Below are 21,054 nucleotides of genomic sequence, written 5' to 3'. Positions count from 1 at the left end.
GTCTTTGAGTGTCTGGATATTTTATTTTACTGTCATTAAAAAAAAAAATCTAGTCCATCTAGGCACGGATTTCTTATTGCTATTTGTTTTTTCAGTCCTCTGAAACTAGCATGACATTTATTTCTGAAAACATTATATTACTGCTGATGAGAATTCTGATGGCAGTGTACTTGTCTGTTCCTTTTAAGTCATCTTTCTTTTCTCTCTAGAAGCTCTTAAGATTTCAACATCATCCTTGATGTGCTTTCATTTAACCACAACTCATCTCAGTGTGGGTTTATTTTTATTTGAGCTGCTTATTAGTATTTACAGTTTATTTGCATCTTATGAAAAACTACTTATCTTTTTTCCTTTTGCAAAAATCTCAAAAGTCTCCAAATGTTTTTCCATTATGTCCTGCATTCTCTTCTTCTAAAACTCCCTTCAGATGTATGTCAAAGCCTCTCAAGCTATCTTCCACATCTCCTAACTTCTCGTTCATGTTTTAAAAATTTCTATAAGTGTTCCAGGTGAATTTCTCACTACTGTCTTCCAATTCACTAATTCTCTCCTTCATTACATATAATAATATACAAATTATTATACATTTAAAATTGATACCCGTTCATTTATCTCTTGAAACATCCTAAACACTTGTATAAAATTAATTCTACCAGGAGTGAATTTGGATTCTAATTGTTGACGTTGTTGCTAATTTTCTTAGATTAAATTTAGGTTGTTAGGTTCGTTTTGGGTTGAAGTTTTCTGTTTTCTCTGTCTCTCACTTTCTCTTTACTAGTTGTAACCTAGTTGTAACCTGTAGCAATTGCCTCCACCCTGTTTCTTGGATGCAAAATTTAGAACTAAGTCTTACTGTGGTGTTTCAGGGTTCACCAGACCATTCGCTGATCCAGGCAGGGGTGATCCGAATCAGCTTCCGGCCCCACACCTTTGTCTTCCTCCTGACCATCCCGGCAGGTCTGCACTTCTCCGGAATGCAAGGCATCAGGCCTTGGGCCAGCAACCTTTCATGTTGTGAAGCCTCACTGTGGGGGACATGGGATTGCTTTCTCGCCTGCTGTTTCTTTTCCCTTTTATTTGGCGAGGTTGTAAAGCTGTAAAACCCTTTACAGCTCAGATGTGATTTAGATTCTGCTAGATCTGGAAAGGGCAGGGGAGACAGAGGCAGCCTTTCTGAAGCCTCTGTCTGTCGGCTGTGGGGCAAGGTCATTGTTTTTCTGAGGCAGTTTCTGGTGAATGTTCTCTGGATGTCCAGGGTTTGGGGTGGCTTCTGTAGCTGCTGAGGCCGCAGCCCCTCCTGGCATGGTGTTCCAGGAGTCATTCTGAGAGATCCAACCATCCTAAAACCTGTTTCTTCAGCCTTCCCAAGGATTTTGTAAAAACCTGATTATCGGTGTTAAATTCTTCCATGCTTCAAATTTCTAGAGTGCTTTCTTTGTTTCTTCTGCTGAACCCGGCTAATACACACACCTAGACCCAGCTCCAAGAGTGAGCCTCACATAAAACATTTTTTATCCCTACCCTGTAGAACACAAGCTGCTCACCTCAGTGCCTGATGCTAGATTGGTTACGAGCAGCCCTATTGCCTCAACTGCATTTATTGTCTTCGCTCCTTTCTAAGCTCAACCAAGACTTTTTTCTTTATACTTTTTTCCTAAACCATCGCCATACATATGGCAGCATTTTTTTTCTTGTGATGAGAACTTTTAAGATCTACTCTGTTCCTCACTTTCACATATATGACACAGTATTATTACCTGTAGTCACCAAGCTGTACATACATCCCTAGGACTTAATTATTTGTACTTTTTGACTCCTTCTTTATTCTTTTCATATTTTATTTCTCAGTGCTACAGGCTGGCAGAAAGGAAGAGAGGTCAAAGCGTAAATTTATTATAACATCTTAATTAGTAGCCCCTCCTTTAAATCGGATTTACTTTATGGCCACAGGCTCCAGTGGGCACTCAACGCCATCTCTTCCAATTCTATGGCCCTTCTGTAGTAAATATTCTCTAAATCGAGAACTGCAAAACCTCTCTTCGCTTTTCAAGTATTCCCAACTCCTTCCTTCACGCTCTTATCTGTCACTGAGACACTGGAAGCCATCAAACTGGAACTGCTTTCTCTTCCCCACTACCAAGTCCACAAACCTACCGGCTCTTCTTTCCCGTTTTTTTCCTCTCGCATCCCCCAAATGGCACTTTGTCAGATCTACACTGGATCCTGTCCCATTTTGCCTCTTCTAAAGCAGGAGTGAGCTAACTGTAATTGTTAAGGTCCAGATAATAAACGGGTTAGGCTTTGTGGGCCATAAATTCTCTGTCGCAGCCACTCAAGACTCACAACCACACACAATGAGCAGCCGGGTGGGTGTGGCTGTGTAAAACTTCATTCACGAAAACAGAGGCCGGGCTGGCTGCGGGCCCTCGTTTGCGACCCCCGAGCGGGGGGGGAGGGGGGGGTGCTCCTTCAGTCACCCTTTCTCACTCCTCCCCCCTTCTCCCTCTACTCACTGCCTTGCAAACCAACTTAATGAACTGTCAGACCTTTACTGACACCTTGTCCTCCTGTGTCCGTGGTCTCTTTTCTCTCCTTGACCTCGTGGTCAGTGTTTCCGGATGAACTGCTGACCCTCCCTCTCTCCAATTCTGTTCGTTCTTCAGTCCTTTCTACTTAAAGTGGCATTTCCTTGTATTAATCCCTACCTTAACACTCTACTCTATTTGCGCTAGTCAAGCTCTGTAATTATTTCATTTGTATCTTTTCTTTTTGTACAACCCCTTTCTCACTGCACGAGTGAAAGTTCCGTGAGGCTAAGGACCTGGTCTGATTTCTTTCTCACTTGACCCCTGGATACCCTAACTGCAGATAGTAGGGGCTCCATATACATCTGTGAGGTAAATGAATGAACAGATATAGTGTGCCGCTTCAGACACTGGGAGGTGCTGCTCCGATCCCCTCTTCTAGAACTTATCTCCCCAGATGCTGAGTGTGCTGCTGGCAGATGGATCTTCACTGGGACCTCTACATTGCACAGGGTCACGGCCCCTTTCTGGGGCAGCCCCATCCAATGCGTGATGAGTGTGAGATTTATGAGGGCTTGGTCCTGCATCTGATCTCAGGACTGTCCTGAAGAGTCACCCCAGGTGCAGAGCTTCTTGTAGTTGAAGCCTCTGTTGAAGTTGCAGAAGAGCTCGACTTCTCTCTCTGCCCAATCTTGCTCCCACCCCTGTTCTTCTCTTTATTCCCCTAGCTATTTACCCTAAGTGCACCCCCAGATAAATCTCCTATAGGCTACTCTATTTTAGAGTTGGCTTCCTTAGGGAATTGACTGGTGACACTTGCCGGTTTAACTGATTTTTTCAGTCGTCCCACTTACCTGCGGTTTCGATTACCCATGGTCGACGGCAGCCGAAAATATTAAATGGAAAACTCCAGAAATAAACAATTCATTAGTTTTAAACTGTGAACCGTTTTGAGTAGTGTGATGAAATCTTGTGCCATCTCAGTCCATCCTGCCCGGGGTGTGCTCATCCCTCTGTCCAGTGTCTCCACGTGCACATGGTTTGCACCCGTTAGTCACTTAGCAGCTGTCTGGGTCTTCGGAAGGACTGCTGCGGTATCACAGTGCTTGTGTTCAGGTCACTCTTTTTATTGTTATAACTGTTCTATTTTATTATTAATTATTGTTGTTAATCTCTTACTGTGCCTAATTTGTAAATTAAACTTTACCATAGCTGTGCGTGTACAGGAAAAACAGAATACACAGCGCTCGGTGTTATCTGCAGTTGCAGGCATCCACGGGGGCCTTGGAACGTGTCCCCTGAGGGCAAAGGGGACGACTATAAATGGCCACTTGGGATTCAACCCAATTTCTACTGAATTATGCAGTTAATGCACTTCTCCCTGTCTGTTTGTTGCAAGTCTTACATGATTCTTCAGTTTTAAAATAAATTCTCCCTTATTTTCTGTCTTTGCTCTTTTTAACATTAAAACTGACTCGAGTAATAGAAGGAATGTTTATTTCACTCATCAGATCTATTCGTATTTATTATTTAGTTTAGAATAAATATATCTAGAAATTTACTCTTTCCTATATCATTAATATTATATTTTCTTAAATGACCACTCTCCTCTTTGTGTTGATCATCCTCATTTTTAGTAGCAGATGTAACTGATATTTAAATATGTATATTTATGCATGTGTATATTTAAATATATATGTCTTTGAAAGCCAAAATGCCATTCATGTTCTTTGGCTGTACCTTGTGTAATCTGAGAAAATCTAAAAATTTAAGGAGGCATATGCAGAAGGAACACATTCTAGAAAAGCTATTTCCAAGAAGCTAAATCAATTTCCTGGAGTGTTTTTTTAAAAACATCGCCAAAATAATAGCCTTAGAAAAATCTAAAGGCTTTTGGACTCGATATAGAATTTAGTTATAATCCATTTTTTTTTTTTTTTTATGTTACAGACAAAAATGACCAACCTGAAAGTTTGCACAAAGTGACTGCTTTATCTCTTTCCGAAAGTTAAAATTTATACTGCCATGGAAGGTCCTCAGAAGGGCTTGGCACAATTGTTGGCAACTGAGACACATTCTTCCTATGTGTTTTCTGTATAAGTGGATGGGAGGCCCTGCAAAATCCAGGGGTCCTTGGGCCTTGACTTGATCAGGTCTATGTAGATTACAGTTCACATTTTCCCTGGGGCCTTCTTTATAAATTGTGCCTTTTATGGTTATACCCAGACCCCAAGTTCCTTGAGGGTAAGAACCACGCAGGGCTCTGTTTTGTATCCTCGGGTACTGAATAAATGCTTGTTACATAAATATATGGGTGAGTCTATGCTAGGACACATTGCTGTGCCATTTCCAAAGCTGCCTTCGAGATAGCTTCTAAAGTGCAGGAAAAAGGACAAAAATGATGCAAAGATACCACTGTGTTTAATTTCCGCTAACTGAAACATAAAGTCAAGTACGGTAACCTCCACCACCTCATTAATTGCTGACCCTTAATTAAAGGTATCATACATCATTAAGGACTGAGCCTAGGTAAAGGAAATGCAAAATTAGATAAGCACAGCTATTACTATAATATGAAGCTAATATAGCTCCTTATTTAATGATTACGCACACCGGCTTCCAAGCTGAAGATTACTCATGTTTGCATTACTACCATACTTGTTAAAAGGACACCCTGAAGTCCAAAACTATTCCTTGTGGAGAAATTAACGCACATGCATAGGGGCTTTCAGAGTCTTATATATTCTAGGGCCAGTAACAGCCAGAATGACCCAGACAGTCTTCTCATGGGGACCTTTTACACCTCTAGAGACAGGTCTTGCAAAAGTTAGAACCAGGAGCTGCATCTCTCATCCAATGCATCTGCTTAGGGCTTGACAGACGAAGATACCTGGATCACATCAACTATTCTCTGGGAAGCCCTGCTCCCTATTCATTTTCAAGCAATCTTGTTCTGTACGTTTCCTCTCTGTCTCCCCTTTGCTTGTGTCTGTCCCTGTAGGTTTATGAATCTCCATCATTACTGCTTATCGTTTCAAAACTTTCACCTATTGTTTATTTCACAGTCTCTCCTTACATAACTCAGGGAGGCAGGTCAACATTGCTATTATCAGTTCCCAGTAAAATGAAAAACGAGGCTGCAGAGACTTGTTAGAATGGGCCCAGCCAGGGTCTTGGGAAGCCAGGAGCTCAGAGAATAGCCTGGACCTCTTGACTGCTCTCTTCCCCCAACTCCATCTTCTCTCACACCTGAGTGAGAAAGTAAGTCTCTTGATCAATTAAATCAAGGGCTTGGGCTCGGGAGCCAGGCCAGTTTGGTTTTAAAAATCTCAATTCTGACTCATTTGCCTATACGATCATAAGCAAAATTCTTTCTCTCTCTGAGCATGCATTTCTTAATTTGCACAATGGTGAAAACACAGGCCTCACAGGATCATGATGACATGATGCATGCAGAGCTCTTACCATGGTCCCTGCACACTGCAGGTGCTCAGAGAGATGCTCCTGATTTATGTATTCATTTGACTAGTTATTTCTTGTGGATGTACGGTAAGTATACCCTCTGTGTTTCTTGGTGGGAGGTAGGAAGGACAGACAGATTACATAGAGTGTGATTCCTTTTGTATTTCTGCTTTGGCACTTCTTTCAGAATTTATGTCTCTTTTGGAAGGGGAAAGGGTTGGGACGAATGACAACAGAGTCAGAAACAGATGAATGGGGTAAAGGGTGATGAACATGAAGCACTTTGTCTTCGTCTAGGCCACTTTCACATAAATGCAATTCAAATGATTTGCTATAAGAAAGTATATCTTCACAGATATGATAAGTTGAAATTAAAAAAGGAGAAAGTAAATATCACAAAAAGAAATCAAACTGATTAATATATCCTTTTTTTTTTTTTAAACAAATTAATTTCTTTTGCCCAGTGCCAGTGAGAAGACCAACCTAGCCTAGCTTTTCCAGATGAAGGTGTTGATGTGTAGCCATTTCTGCTGGTGTATTTTTAAGCTGAGCTGCAGGGGATGTCATGTGTTGCAGTAATTGCCATGGAAACCATTGTTGTCAAATGAATAGAGAGGTTTTAAATCCTTGGTAATGAGCCTGAGAAACTAAGTAGGTCTTCAAGTTTAACTTGTTTGGAAGTGGTTCCTATTCACACAGAGATATTAGAGGCAAAAGCTGGGTGGGGGGCAAAGGATGGGAGAGAGAAATATTTTTTTAATGTAAATAAACTAGCCTAATATCATGTTACATTTCTACTCGCACCTTTCAATGAAAAAAAAAAAAAAACAACAAAGATGCCTAACACCAAGCCACGAGCCTCCAGCAACACTCTTGTCTGTTGAACAGAGTGCAATTTTGACACATTTCTACTGAAATCAACACTTTTTATTCACCTCTTACAAACCTCAACAAGTGAGAATGTTAAATATTTTAAGGTAATTAATTATTAGGTTTATCTGGATTGTGAGATCCTGGAAGGGGAGGAATGAATTTTGTTACCTTTGTATGACCCCAAGCTGACAGTATATACATTCTATAGAATGTACCGTCATAGAATATACAGAATTAGTGTGTGTCTTATATTTGAATAATGATCTAGGAATGACCTGTAACCAAGGGATGTCATTCTGCCATCAGCAATTTCTTAGGACCTCCCTTCTCTCTTTCCTTGTCATAAAGTCTGTGATCCTGGAACCTTATCTCTCACCCAAGACCTTTTCAGATTTGGTGCCCTCTAGGTTGGACTGGTGACAGCAGCCTTAAAGAGACACAGGACAAGGGATCAAGGGAAAGAAGGGTAAATCTCCCAGTAGCTGAGAGATTCCCCATCCAGCTCTTCCCATTCATCCAGAAACACTGTGGCACACATATCCGGGCTTTTAGATAGAAGCTACTTCCTGAACATTTATTTACACGGTGAAGGGATCAGGTTACACCACCCCAAAACATGCCACTTTGGCAAAAGAATGATTTTGAGCTGAAGGCATCTGAGTTCTGAATCCCTTATCTGCCTAAAAGCAGAGTCTCCCCCAAAGAACTCAATTGTCATAAATCCCTCCCCAGGCAGTGCTAACTTCTGGCACCACATCCAGACATTGTCACGAACTATATACCTCCCATCTATTTTCCCAAAGGGCCTGTCTATTTTCTAAAACATAATTTGCTTTGCCATGAGGGCCTTGCTCCCCCTCCCTTTCCCACAAGGTTAGGTGTCTAGACCCCACCTCTGCCCTCTCTTTGAGTTACTCATCACTGGGTCCTCCCATGTGAACGTTCGATGCACATGTGAGCGAACTTGTTTGTTTTCCTCTTGTTCATCTGTCTTTTGGCAGTCCAATTTACAGGGCCTAGGCTGGGAAGAAATCTCTACATTCTGTCTATCTTGTTACCAGTGTTTACAAAAAGCATTAGAAAGATTTCCCAAAGGGTCTGTGCTGCCTAGAGCAGTAGTCAATGTCCTATGGAGAGTCTGAGAGGAGAGAGTCCTTGGCTTGGAAGAAACGTGATGGCAGGGAAAGGACGAGATATGAAGTTAACATGTGGCCCAGAAATTAAAGGAGAGGAAATAAATGGGAAGGGAAGGAAAAGGAAGAGAAGAGGAAGAAGGGCAAGGAACAACAGAACTCGATCAATGAGAATGTTTCCTTTTAAGTCACCACATTCTGGTATTCCAGGGAAAACACTGCATGGTCTAAATGAATGCCCTGAGGCCAGAGCGCCCAGGTGTGGGTCTGAGATCTGCCATTACTAGCACAGCAAAGTTACTTAACTTCTTTATGCTTCAGCTTCCTCAAATGTGAGAAGTAGATAATTACACCCACATACATGAAAACTATTGTAAAAATTAAATAAGATGACATATGCAAATTGTTAGAAAAGTGCTAAAACATAGGATTTTCGATAAAACATCAGTTATCAATAAAAGGGATTATGATGTCCATCTCTAACTGTACAGAACCACTCCTCTTTATTCTTCCCTGAACCAGAAACCCAGACCCAGCTGCATCGTTCACAGTTTCACATCGAGATTCTGCTCTTATCTCCCCACCCTGTACGGAGCTGAGGGGAGACGGAGATAAGGATGATGCCAGAGCGTGAGCGTGTTGCTTTAGTGCTATTTTAGAGCGACTACAGCTGGAACTCCAGCAATTCTAAAATCTTGCCCTGCTGATAATCTTTACATTGAGAAAATTCCCAAGGGCATTCCAGGCAATGAACAGCAGGGTTCATTGGTCATGTTGGTAGACTTGGAGCCCTCTGGCAAATGCTAGATTGGAGCACACGGTTTAGATTTTCTCTGCAGAATTTAATCTTGAGATTGCACCACTCTCTAGCCAGTCCTGTGAAGGAATGATGTCAAGAAGGCGGGAGAAAGATGGCGGCATCTGTAGCCAGATCCCAGGTCATGCGACACCTCTCAGTGACTTTGTCCTCATCTATCCTGACTTAAAAAGCTACTCTTGCAACGTTCCTGTTTCTGTCTTATTTTTCCCCTTCGTATTTACTGTCATCTGAGATACTCAGTTTTTAAATTAATTATCATGTTGACTGCCGATCACTCAGGATTAAAATGTAAATTCCACGAAGAAAGGGAATTTGGTCTGTTTTGTTCACTGCTTTATCTCAGCAACTAAAACTGTGTCTGGGATGGAGAAGACACGCAACACATATTTGTCAAATGAATGAAGTGGAAAAAAGACATGGAGCATGCCTGTGTACCTCTCAGCACACAGTAACCTATGTAACTGATAAACTCCAGCTTGCTAAGTGTCCTGGGACGCTAACGCATCAGATCAGCAAGTCTCCTCCTAGGGTCAGGTTGCAATGCAGCTCGGAAGGAGAGAGAGCAATTAGACGTGGGTCCGCTGGAAAGAGGCTGAAAATTTCTTTACACGTGCAGAAAACACGTAATAGAATCAAAGAAGGGTGTGACGGGTGACAGAACATTATCCCCAGTGCACAAAGGAGTATATGATGGACTAAGGTTAGGTTCTGGACTCACCTTCCCATGGAAATATTAGGTGGTTAGACTCTCTGTTAGTAATCGTTCAGTATGTGTCAGGGGTATACAAAGTATTGCAGCAATGTGGAAATATACATTCTCTGTTTCAAGCAGCAGTACGCGTGAATGTCTTGAAATGCCTGTATTTGATTTGTACCTATCATTCTTTTGGAGAAAGAAAAAAGAAGAGGAGAGCTCCATGCCTGAGAAAGAATGGGTTCAGAACCAAATTTCCTTCTGGACGGGCTACAGATGATTATGAAGTGACAACTATTCTTGGAAAGCTGACCTGGGTTTTGGGAAGTTGTCCTGTCATAACAGATATGAATCAGGTTGAGGAATTTATGACACTGAGTATCATTCAAGATTTTCTCTTTTACTCAGTTAATTGGTTGGTAAGCCAACCCAAAGCAGTGTACACGTGACTTTGCAGTATATTTTTCAGAGGTACAGAGAACAGAGACTTCTAAAGCGTCAGTAAATGGGAAATTTGTATTTAATAATGATTTCAGCCACATATTTATACTCCTAGAGCTGCTCACTAAGGATCCTGGCTAGGGTGTGGAGGCCTTAGTCACATGTTAGTAATAGTTCAGTATGTTCCACAGGCAGGAGGTAGAGAGCAGACCACATCTGAGTGAAGAGACTCGTGCCTTATTCATGAGTCAGGGATTCATGCCATTGGCCTCCATGCTATCTTGGAATTCCCAGGTAGGCCATCCATTTAAATGGGTGGGAAATTCGCATGGTTCGTAATTAACAAAACGAGCCCTTACCAAATAAGAAGTTTGCTGGTGGGACACTTCCTTTGATCTGCATCATTATATTATTTCTGCTGTGTATTATGACCACTGATGCTGCTTGAGTTGACATAGTGGCACAAATGCAAAATCAGTCCTGTATTAGCCACCTGTCCCATGCATAATTGATTAAAGAAAAACAAAATAACTGGCATTATTTTTAAGAAACTCTAATATGTCAAACACTGAGCTAGGTACTTTACATTCATTAGCTTCAATATTTCTCCCATCCAGTGGGTGTTTAGCTGATGAGGAAATTAAGACTCAGAAAGTTAAATAACGTGTCTAGGGCGACACAGCTAGTGAGTACTGGATTCAAAAGCTACATTTCTCTGGATACCAATCTCATTTTATTTGCTTTACTTCCTATCTCCTAGACAAAGCATTGCATTCCCCAAATCACCAATGACATGGTCAGGAATGCTTCATGTGGGCAGTGGAAGGAAATCTGTATTTGATGGTATGTATTATAATTTGTTGTTAGATGGTGATTATTTATTTAAACTAGCACCGGCAACATATGCATTTAAAAAATTTCTAGTGGCCACATTTAAAAAAGTAAAAAGAAACAGTTAAAATTAATTTTTGAAGTATATATTATTTATCTTAGTTATTATTACTTCAACCTGTAATCAACACAAAAATTATTCATGAGATATTTTATATTATTTTTCTACTAAGTCTTGGAGAAATCCAGTGTGCATTCAATACTATAGCACATCTGCGTTCAGATGAGCCACCTTTAAGGTTCTCTGTAGCCACATGTGGACAGTGGCCACCATCTCGGACAGTGCAGATCAGATGGTTGGTTGCCATGAAGGTGAGACCAGCACAATGACACAGTTGGTTCTCAATCCATATTTGGACACAAATATGAGTAAGTGAATGAATAAATAAAAATAAAAACTGCTACGGAAACGAAGATATGAAAACTAACATTATTAATGAATGATGTGATCCATGAAATAAATGTATGGTTTGAAAATTACTTATCAAGGTCTTTTATTTTAAAGTTCTGCACACTACTATATATACACGTCATAAAATACATATACCCATAATATAGTCTCTATCTCTTTACTCTCTCTGTTGAGAGGGGAGACGATCACACAAATCCTGGAAAGTTTGAAAATGGGACAGTGAGGGTCTAGGCAACTGTGGAGAGCCAGGTGAAGTTCCTGTGTGCAAATTTTTGTTGTAGTTTAGTGAACTTCACTCTAAAATCTTGCAGTAACAGTGTTTACAAGATGGATGTGAGAGAGAGAGAAAGAGAGAGAGAGAGAACTCATAAGGAGGGGCGGAAAGGTTGCAGAATTCGACTTATTCGATGTACTAAACAGTGCAGGGTACCTACATACCGAACGAGTGTTATTTATAAAAGCCGCGATCTAGGCCATTTACAGTACAAATTGCTAATGCACAGGTTGTGTTTACAACCGAGCAAATCCAATTTTGTATTACACTAGAATTATCTTCGTGAGTATAAAAAGGTCCCAGCTCTGAACAAACATACCTTGAATTCATGCTTTTGCTTTCCGCCCCAGTACCTTAGGCACGTATTTATCAACGATGTATAGACTACACAGTCAATTTTTTTTTTGGTACATGACATTCAATAAATGGAGACTGAACGGCTGTCCTAGCTTGGTACAGACTTCAGATAGAAATTACTTTAACTTTATCACAGACAAAGTAAAAAACAGAATTGACTTCTGGTCTCACATTCTTTTCTTTGCTAATGGAGCTTTGTGATTATTCCTCTTGAGATCCAACTCCTAGTTGCTCGTTAAGAACACTTTGCTAGAAGCCACCTAACCTTGGGGTGGCATTCTTTCCTATACAATAGTGTTACCCTGTGGCTTGCCCTTGGCGGATTTTGAAGCAAGTCAATCTTTTAGTACGTCTCCCCCTTTCTTCCCTCGCCTTTTCAGTCCTCCACCTCCTCCCTGTGATTCTTGTTAGTGCGCCTCTACCCTACCCCACTGGATCCTGTTATTTTCTTATACCAAATACATACTGATCTCTGAGGAAAAACATGTTCTGTGTATAATTCAATTTGTAAAGTCTCCTAGGATTATTTGCCTCTTAAGCCTTCTATTTCATGGTGGAAGGAAACAAATGAGTTTCAGGCATTGATAAGTGGTTGGAAGGGATGCATTGCTGGACTCAGTGACTTTGAGGGCTGCATGAAACAAGGTCAAACCAGGGACACAGAGGGAACTTAACTCAGGGAAATAGTTACGCAGACAATGAAAGAGCTGAGAAGCCAAACAGGGGATAGTGAGACCACCCAGAGACTGGTCAACCATAGGAAACTGCTATGATTCAGTCTGGGGGCACAATAAGGAAAAGCAATGTCCTTGGAGCAGAGGGCCAAGCCCTCCGAGGACAGGTCGAAGCAAGGCAGACCTGTTCTGCAGAAGCTGGGACCCCAGAGGACACTGCCTGGGACACAGAGACTGTACCTTGGCCTCTCTTTTCTTCCTGCCACCTGCTCTACAGTGCCTCCCCATGGTCAAACACTACCAGAAGTGAGCTTGGAAAACAAAGGCTCTAGATACATCTCTCTGTATCTAGAGCAGAGCAGGGGAAGGACAGGAAGGAGGTCAAGGCCATGGGAAATATGTGCTGTCTAATTATGGGAGGCATACCTTGGGCTCTACGTGAAGACTGAGGGGTATAAGATATGAAATGTGCTGGGCACATACTTCTAGGCCAGATTCTTCTGTCAGGTGTTAAGGGTAATGAGATCCACTAATTCCCCTTCCTTTGTCCCCAGTGTCTAATCTAGGGCCCAATCCTGTTGCCTTTGCCTCTTCAAATGACTCCTGAATCTGTTACACATCTTTCCTGCCCTGACCACTCTAATCCAAGCGATTGCCATCTCCTGCTTGGATGACTGCAATTACTTTCAACCGTCCACCAGCATCCATTCCTATTTGGGCCAATTTTCCATCTATCCTTCACACTGGAGGCAGGGCTATCTACTCAAACTGTAAGTATGATCCTCCTGCCACTTTGCGTAAATTCCTTCAGAGGATTCACTTTGTGTTGAGTATAACGACAGCTCCTTAGCAGGACTGCAAAGGCCCTGCCTGGTCTGGCCCCCACCAACCTCTCCCACCACCCACTGCCCATCATACTTCCAGATACAATGACCTTCTGCAGGCTTTGACTTGTGTTCATCTCCTGCCATGGGGCCTCTGTTCACACTGCCCATTTGCCTCAAATGCTCTTTCTTGGTGGACCTCCGTTCATGCCTCAGACTCTGGCTCAATCATTTCTTTGGGGAAGTTTTCTTTGACCTCCCTAACCAGGTCATCTCGCTCTCATCCTGACCTTTGATAGTGGAGACCGTATCCCCACTCTCTCCTCTTTGTGGCACAGAAGGTGCTATGGACTGAATCATCTCTCTCCTCATATTCATATGTTGAAGCCCCCACACCCTTCCAACCCTCCCTTGTGACAGTATGAGAGTAGGGTCTTTTGGAGGTAATCAGGTTTAGATAAGGCCATGAGGTGGGACTCTCATGATGAGATGGGATTCCTGTCCTTATAAGAAAAGATGCCAGAGTTTACTTCCTCCCTAACTTTTGTAAGTACGCAGCCAGAGGGCAGCCCTGTCAAAGCTGAGAAGAGGGCCTTCAATTAGGAACTGAATACACTGCATCTTGATCTTGGACTTTCTAGCCTCTTGAACTGGGAGAAATAAATTTCTCTTTTTTAAGCCTCCTAGTCTGTGGTATATTGTGTTATGGCAGCCCGAGCAGACTAATCAAATGAAGGATTAATGAACAATGTCTGAAGGGAAACGGCAACCCAATAGGCCGGATGCTCCCTTGGGATCTGCCTCTGACTCCTGATTCACTCACCGTTAAACAGACTTTTCTCCTCTTTGTCCATTATGCAGGGTGTGACTGTTCTATGCCACCCCACGAAACACTCGGAAGGCTCATCTGAGGTCACAATGAACTGTTCCCTTTCAATGGCCTGAAACATGTTGCCACTTTATCCTCCCTTACCTGGTGGGTATGAGTTTACCTGGAAATAGGATCCACGCCCAAGTGGTACTGAAGGACAGGCCACATGAGATCCTACCCTTGGGAGAACAAATATACTGGGCAAACCCTCATTTATTTTCTGCTAATCTCCATTAGGAAAGGCTGCAGACCAAAGGATGCTATGTATTTCTTTCATTTCCACACATTGCCTTTCTTTACTTAAAATTCTTTATTTCTCCTCATCCATTCATGGCGAGGTTATATTTTCTATAACAATGGGCTGCCATTTAGCGTTTCTCTCTAAACCTGTTTCTCCAGCCAAGGACTCACCACCATGAAGTATTATTTCAGTCTGGAGAGGCACATGGCTCTCCCGAATGGACTTTTCATTTGCACTGATCAGCAACCACAAAAGCGTCGTGTCAGAGATACAAGGCGACTTCTTTGTCTGAAACCACCCACGCCTCTTTTGTTTTCCTCTTGCACTCACTGCACATTATGTTCCACACGCTCTTCTCCATGGCTCTGCAGATGGGAAACTTTAAATGCAGGGTGTTATTAAAACTAATAAGGAAAAAAAAAAACCACCACCCTGAAAATTACTGAGCTTTGTACTCAAGCAGCACAAGGTTCTCTGAAGAGTTCTGTTTCTCAAGAGTTCGGATGGCTTATGCACCACCGATCCAAGCTATGTGGGTGACAGGAGGAAGGTCAGAGGGAAGGGAAGCTAAATATCAACACCGGAAAGTACCCAGAAACCAGCTCTCCCAGGATCCTTTCCATTCAGCAGAGAAAACGTTAAGTAAAGGTGTGGGAGGCCAGGATCTGCCACTGCTTGACGACCCTGCTGTTAAGGAAGGAAGGGGCTTGTGGACATGCTCAGACTGAGGCCATGAAGGAGGATCAAAATCAACAGAGCTCCTGCTGCACTGCAGGGACTAGATGTTGACACATGTGCTTGTCTCAGTCAGTCCTCATCAAAATCCTATACGTTGGTGAAATTAGTGTTTCTCTCTCCAATGGAAGCTGGGGGGACCAGCCAGCTACCCTCATCTGCCAAACTGAATGCTCATGTGAATGAATGACTTTTGGCTGTGGGGAGAATCCTGGACCAAAGATATTCTTCTTGCCCTTCCCTGCAGGCGATCCTTTCCTGGGGGCATCTGGTCAGTACTGGCCCCCTCGCCTCAATGTGAGACAACTCTAAAAGGCCATTCTAGCTCCAGAGCTCTCTGCGGGATCAATGGAGGCCTGTTACGACTCTATTGTGGTTCAAATTCCCCCACTGCCCACTTCCTTTACTTTAGGGGTTTAGTTCCTGAGACCTTCTCTGCCCACCCACCCCCACCCCTGCCCGCACCCTTAGTAAATCTCCTGTATACAGATAGCATCTCAGAATCTGTTACCCCGGGAACCCACATTTTATGAACTGTGCTCCCCCCAAATTCATATGTTGAAGTCCTCATCTACCAAATGTGACTATATTTGGAGAAGAGGTCTTTAAAGAGGTGATTAAGTTAACACGAGGTCTGTAGGGTGGACCCTAATCCAACAGGATAGGTATCTTTATAAGAGAAAATCTGGACACAAAGACACATACCAGTCATGCGCGCACAAGCAGATGATCACAATGACCCCGAGGGAAGGTGGCCGTCTACAAGCCAAGGAGAGCGCCCTCAGAAGAAACCCACCCTGGCCATACCTTGATCTCCATAACCATGAGAAAATAAAAGTTTGTCATGGCAGCTCTAGCAAACTAATACATCACCTAAGACATCTTCTCACTCAGGAAGAAACAAGAACCAGCCTCTGTGTCGCCATTTTACAAACAAGAACTCGATAGTGAGAGAGGTTAAATAACTGGCCTAAGGCGACAGAGCCAGAAAGGAGCAACAAGGTCCTGATCCAAAGTCCATGTCTTTCTGCTACATGAGATGAAATCTATACTTCTTACTGTCACCTGCTAATCCTTTGTAACAACTGTTAATCCTCATGACAGATACTAAGAAATGAATTCACACTTAATCTCATTTTATCCTGTCCAGAATGAAGGCTTCTTCTAATTAGGGTTGATCAAGAAGAGCAAACCAGGCCTATGGCCATGCCACCCTGAACAAGCCTGATCCCGTCGATCTTGGAAGCTAAGCAGGGTTGGGCCCGGTTAGTACTTGGATGGGAGACCACCTAGGAAGACCAGGTGCTGTAGGCATAAAATATAAAAAATAAGGAATTGTAAGCTGATAAGGTCCTTGCTTGTAATCTGTGAGGTCGACCAAGGGTTGCCTCGCCTAAAAAAAAAAAAAAAAAAAAAAAAAAAAAAAGAAGAGCAAACCAGAGATTGCTGTTTATTTACTTTGTTAATCAATAAAAATTGCATGTTTTCCCACACCAAATATACTTCTATAATTCAAGGCAATCCATGGCACTGGAAAAGAATTACAATATAGACAACACACATTTACTTACGAAAACTAAAATAACTTAAAACCGATCTCAAAACAGAGATTGAGAAAACTGACCGATTTTCTAAGAAATGAGAAATCATGGCTTAATCTTAGCCAAGGGAAAATTATTGATCCACCCTGGAAGATAAAACCTATATCTACTTGTGCAAAATACCATGATTCTCCTAACAATAAAATAATGACTTCAGTTCAAATTGTCAAAGTTCAAATATGTGAAACACACCACATGATTTCTATAGTCAGAATATTTATTAGAATTCACATAATTAAAAGTAAAATCTTCTTAGAATGGCTTAAAGGTTCGTCTCTCCAACTCTTACTGCTCTCTGTACTTGGAAAGGCTGAATGGTTGGTTATCTTGGTGTTTACCTTGGTGTTCAGCCTTAGTGGGAGCTGAGACTATGACAAATCCACTTCAGGAAGAAACAAGAACCAGCAAATGCATGGTCGCAGCAGTAATTATAAATAGGGAGGTTGACAATGAAAGATTTCGGATTGCATGTTAGACTGAGAGGGACCTTGGAGACGCTCCAGTCCATTTAATAGATGAGGGAACGGGGCCCCAGAAAGATTAAATGATGTGTCACCGTCCTAAGCTCATTAGTGCTGGAGCCAGGACTGGAACCAACAGTCCCCGGCTGACCATCTGGGGTTCTCTCCCCTACAACTTGCTACCTTTTCTTTTCTTTTTCTTTTTTTTCCCCTGCCATGTGATTTGTTTATAATTTTAAAAAATCCTCAGAGCAACAGTATAGACAAGTTGCTGCCTTTTCTTTCTATAGAAGCTAAACTCCAAAACTTTTATAAATGCTATTCATCTCTGCATGTTGTAAATGGGACTAATATACGCATATACTTATAATCTATGTCATATAATACTAGCTCTTCAAGGGTGGAAATGATAGATATTTCATATAGAACAGAGCAAAATTTGCTCAACAGTAAAGGTTAGAGAAAAGGAGGCCTGATAATTTCACCTATTTAATGAATCAGCTGTTCAGAAAAATGGACATTAAAAGAACTTATCGCCGAGGTGAAAAAGCATCATTGCACTAAAAGGCTACTTGCACTTGTTGGTGTTCTAAAGAATGAAGACAGCGATATGTCCTGGGAGAAAGGATAAGCTGTGGTGAGATTTCCACAGAGACCGAATGGCTCTCACGTGGGAAAGTGACTCCCTGTGCAAAAAGAGGCAACTGCTCTATACACTTAAAGAAGAAACTGCATATTAAAAAGGCACTGAGCTATAAGGCATAGGACCTCTTGTTTTCATGTTTTGCTTTTGTACGTCCTGTGGTATCCACTGGTGAGCCAAGCCAGCAATTGTCTGTTAGCTCTTTTGCTGGAAACATCAGTGGAAATAAAATCCCCTGCTGTACAAAACATAATTCTGCCAGTTGTAGAACCAATTAAGGCAATCACAGTGTGGTGTGCTAACCCAGTATACAGTCTGGCTGATCACATAGCCTCAGGCGGGTTGCCACATTGGTAAAACAATGACAAGCTGGTAATGGATATTTCCTTATAGGCAAGTATTCAGGTAGGGTCAGGATGTAAAACACATGTCTCTCCAAGATCCCTACCCTTAAACATACACACAAAATCAATTTTATTCTTAAGTGCTTCCTTGAAAATCTAGTTCAAGGAATCTTTATGGAAAAAAATAATGTCTGCTAGGTGCCTGGTCCTCCTTTCTCCTAACTTTTTGGGGGAGGATTATACCAAGTAACTTCGGAACAAAAGTTAGGAAAATAATTTAGCTACAATATATGAATTCATTCTAATATATTGTGTTCTTGACCAGAGAGTAATTATGGCATGTAATTGGCTGGGTGAGCTGGTTCACTACCCCATAGTGCATGGCCATGTACAAGTGGGATGTGTTCTGATTCAAACACTTATAACCAGCTTGTTTATAATGTGGTCAGTTTATCGTTAACAATACAGGGTTCGTCTACTTAAGTGTCCTAAACGTAAACTCACCAAGGACCATGAAAACCCTCTACCCACAACCTGCATCAACCCAGTCCGAATGAACCATAATCAAAACGAGCTCTTGGAAAGGATATCTACCTGAACTCTGCGAACGAAGGCATCTGTTAAGCCATTTATAGATCCTTCATCAAAATTTGGTGAGTATAATTAGCAATATAGAGATTATTTGGTGATGAGTGCCACCTTATCCTGCACTGTGTGAATTTGCATAACACACCCTGAATGGCAATCTGTAGAAAAGGTCTTAATTCTTACTGGTGATTTTGTAGGTAACAGTCATCGGATATACAGCCCCAGTGCTTTTAAAGCTACTTTGAATGGATTATTGGTACCATGTACCTTAGATATGAATAATTTTTAAAAAGTGCTTGTCAAATTTCTTTCCCTGATTGTTATCAGTGTCGTCCTGTATCCTGAGGGTTTTCAGCACACGGTCTGTTTTCTGAACCTCACTGGATTGGTAGCTTTCTTCAGGAACATAGCCAAAATCACACACCTCCTCCGCAGGCGTATTTCCACTTGTCTCGGTGCTTTTAACCATAGACGTGAACTTATTCTGATACGCTCTTCCTTTAAAGGCTGCTTCTGGCAGAACTCATGCATCTGCTGCTTTTATTTCTCAGAGCACTGCCAAATGCCTCCTTGAATGGCTTTGCTACCTTGCTTGTCCTAAAAGTATTGTACTTCTCTCTTTTTAAAAAACTGTATTCTATTTGAAGTTTTGCTCTCTCTTAACATAAAAAACTACACATACATCCACACATTACATACACATGTATATGCATAAATATATATATGCATTTTTTTCTATTCTGAGGATATCAACTCGATAATAAATTATGATTAGAAGTCAAGAAATCTAACAAAAGCATCAATTTTTTGTAGCTTGTGTTTTTTTTTTCAGGCTTATTGTTGAGAATGCAGAGAGTTATAAAGTGATTGTTAATATGATAAAACATCTTTTTCATTAATTGAAACACTCTTTTTCTTTGTTAGGGAAACATACTTGGTGTCATTTCTTTTGAAGTGGACCTTATTTGGGTTTCTTTTGATTGCAGGCAGAAATCTAGTAAATCCAGTTATAGGATTACTAGCCTAGATTAAGTGGAATGTTAATATCTAAGAATAAATACTCTAACCTGAGTGGGGATGCGTAATTGTGTTTCTTTACACACACACACACACATACACTCACGCCTATCCACTGCCTACACACATCTCCATAGATCATGTCTGGCTTTCAAAATAAATCACAAAAGAATACTTTAAGGTAGAAATGGGAATCCTTATGTTAAAAATAGAAAGCACGATCTTACAGGTTTTATCGTGGTCTCTCATTTTATTCATCGAGTGTTCAAGAAGGGCCAAGGAGTTGCATGGGCTGATGATTGCTTAGTTCCACGTGTGTATCGAAGAGAAACAGAAAACTCTCTGAGCTGTGTGCATGACAATGATTCATTCAGAACCCAGGCACTTCGGGCTTAAGAATCTTAAAGATGACTTTACTACTGAGATTAGTTTGCCACTCTTTGCCAACAGATTATCAAAACAGGGAGTCATTTTACGTATGCGACTATGCGTATGAAAGGGATGTCTAGACCAGTTTTAACACTCGCTGGTGAGCGATCTCTCACACTTCCTTTTCTGTTACATTTGTGGCTTCCTAGAGGAAAATGCTCTTCTCTTTTACCTCTGTCTCCATAGATTACAGTGAAAAGGTTGGACACGTTCTAGGCTTGTTCTTTTCTTCTTTTAATCATCTACTCATTTTTTCTTCTATGTAGCCACTTTAGTGTATTATATTAGTAATAGTATACTAATAGCTTTCTATAGGGGATATTTTTATTTTACTTTAAAAGACTTTATATGTCTATGTACAAATTGATACAAAATATCACACATATATTACCTATGTAGCTCTGTCAGGTACAACTTCATTGAAATCTCAAGAGGGAAGTGATTTGCCCAAAGTCACTCCACTAACTAGTAATTGAGTCAAGTCAGAACCCAGGTTCACCAAACTGCACCATTGTGTAACAAGACCATCCTCACATCCACTCTCTGTGACCCTTTTCCTGGTCCCCAATTGCTCTCTGACCGGAAGAGTAAGATCATGGCCTTGGCCAAACACTACACACCTCCTTCAGCATTTCACCTACGTTGAATGCCAAAGAGGAATGAGCTTTTGGGTTTGTGCTCACCTGATGGCTGGAAGGACCCATTCTTTTATTTTGTATTCGATTCCGTTTTTAACACTGGTCA

The 21,054-nt window shown here is 41.5% G+C and overlaps 1 pseudogene; it reads left to right on the top strand.

Moving 5' to 3' along the window:
- The first annotated feature begins 16,423 nt into the window (after positions 1-16,423).
- Positions 16,424-16,541, top strand: LOC120609749 (uncharacterized; annotated as a pseudogene).
- The last annotated feature ends 4,513 nt before the right edge of the window (positions 16,542-21,054 follow it).

The sequence above is a fragment of the Pteropus medius genome, unplaced genomic scaffold (genome assembly GCF_902729225.1).
Source record: "Pteropus medius unplaced genomic scaffold, Ma_sr-lr_union100, whole genome shotgun sequence".
NCBI lineage: Eukaryota > Metazoa > Chordata > Mammalia > Chiroptera > Pteropodidae > Pteropus > Pteropus medius.
This window is presented reverse-complemented; position numbering and strand designations above follow the sequence as displayed.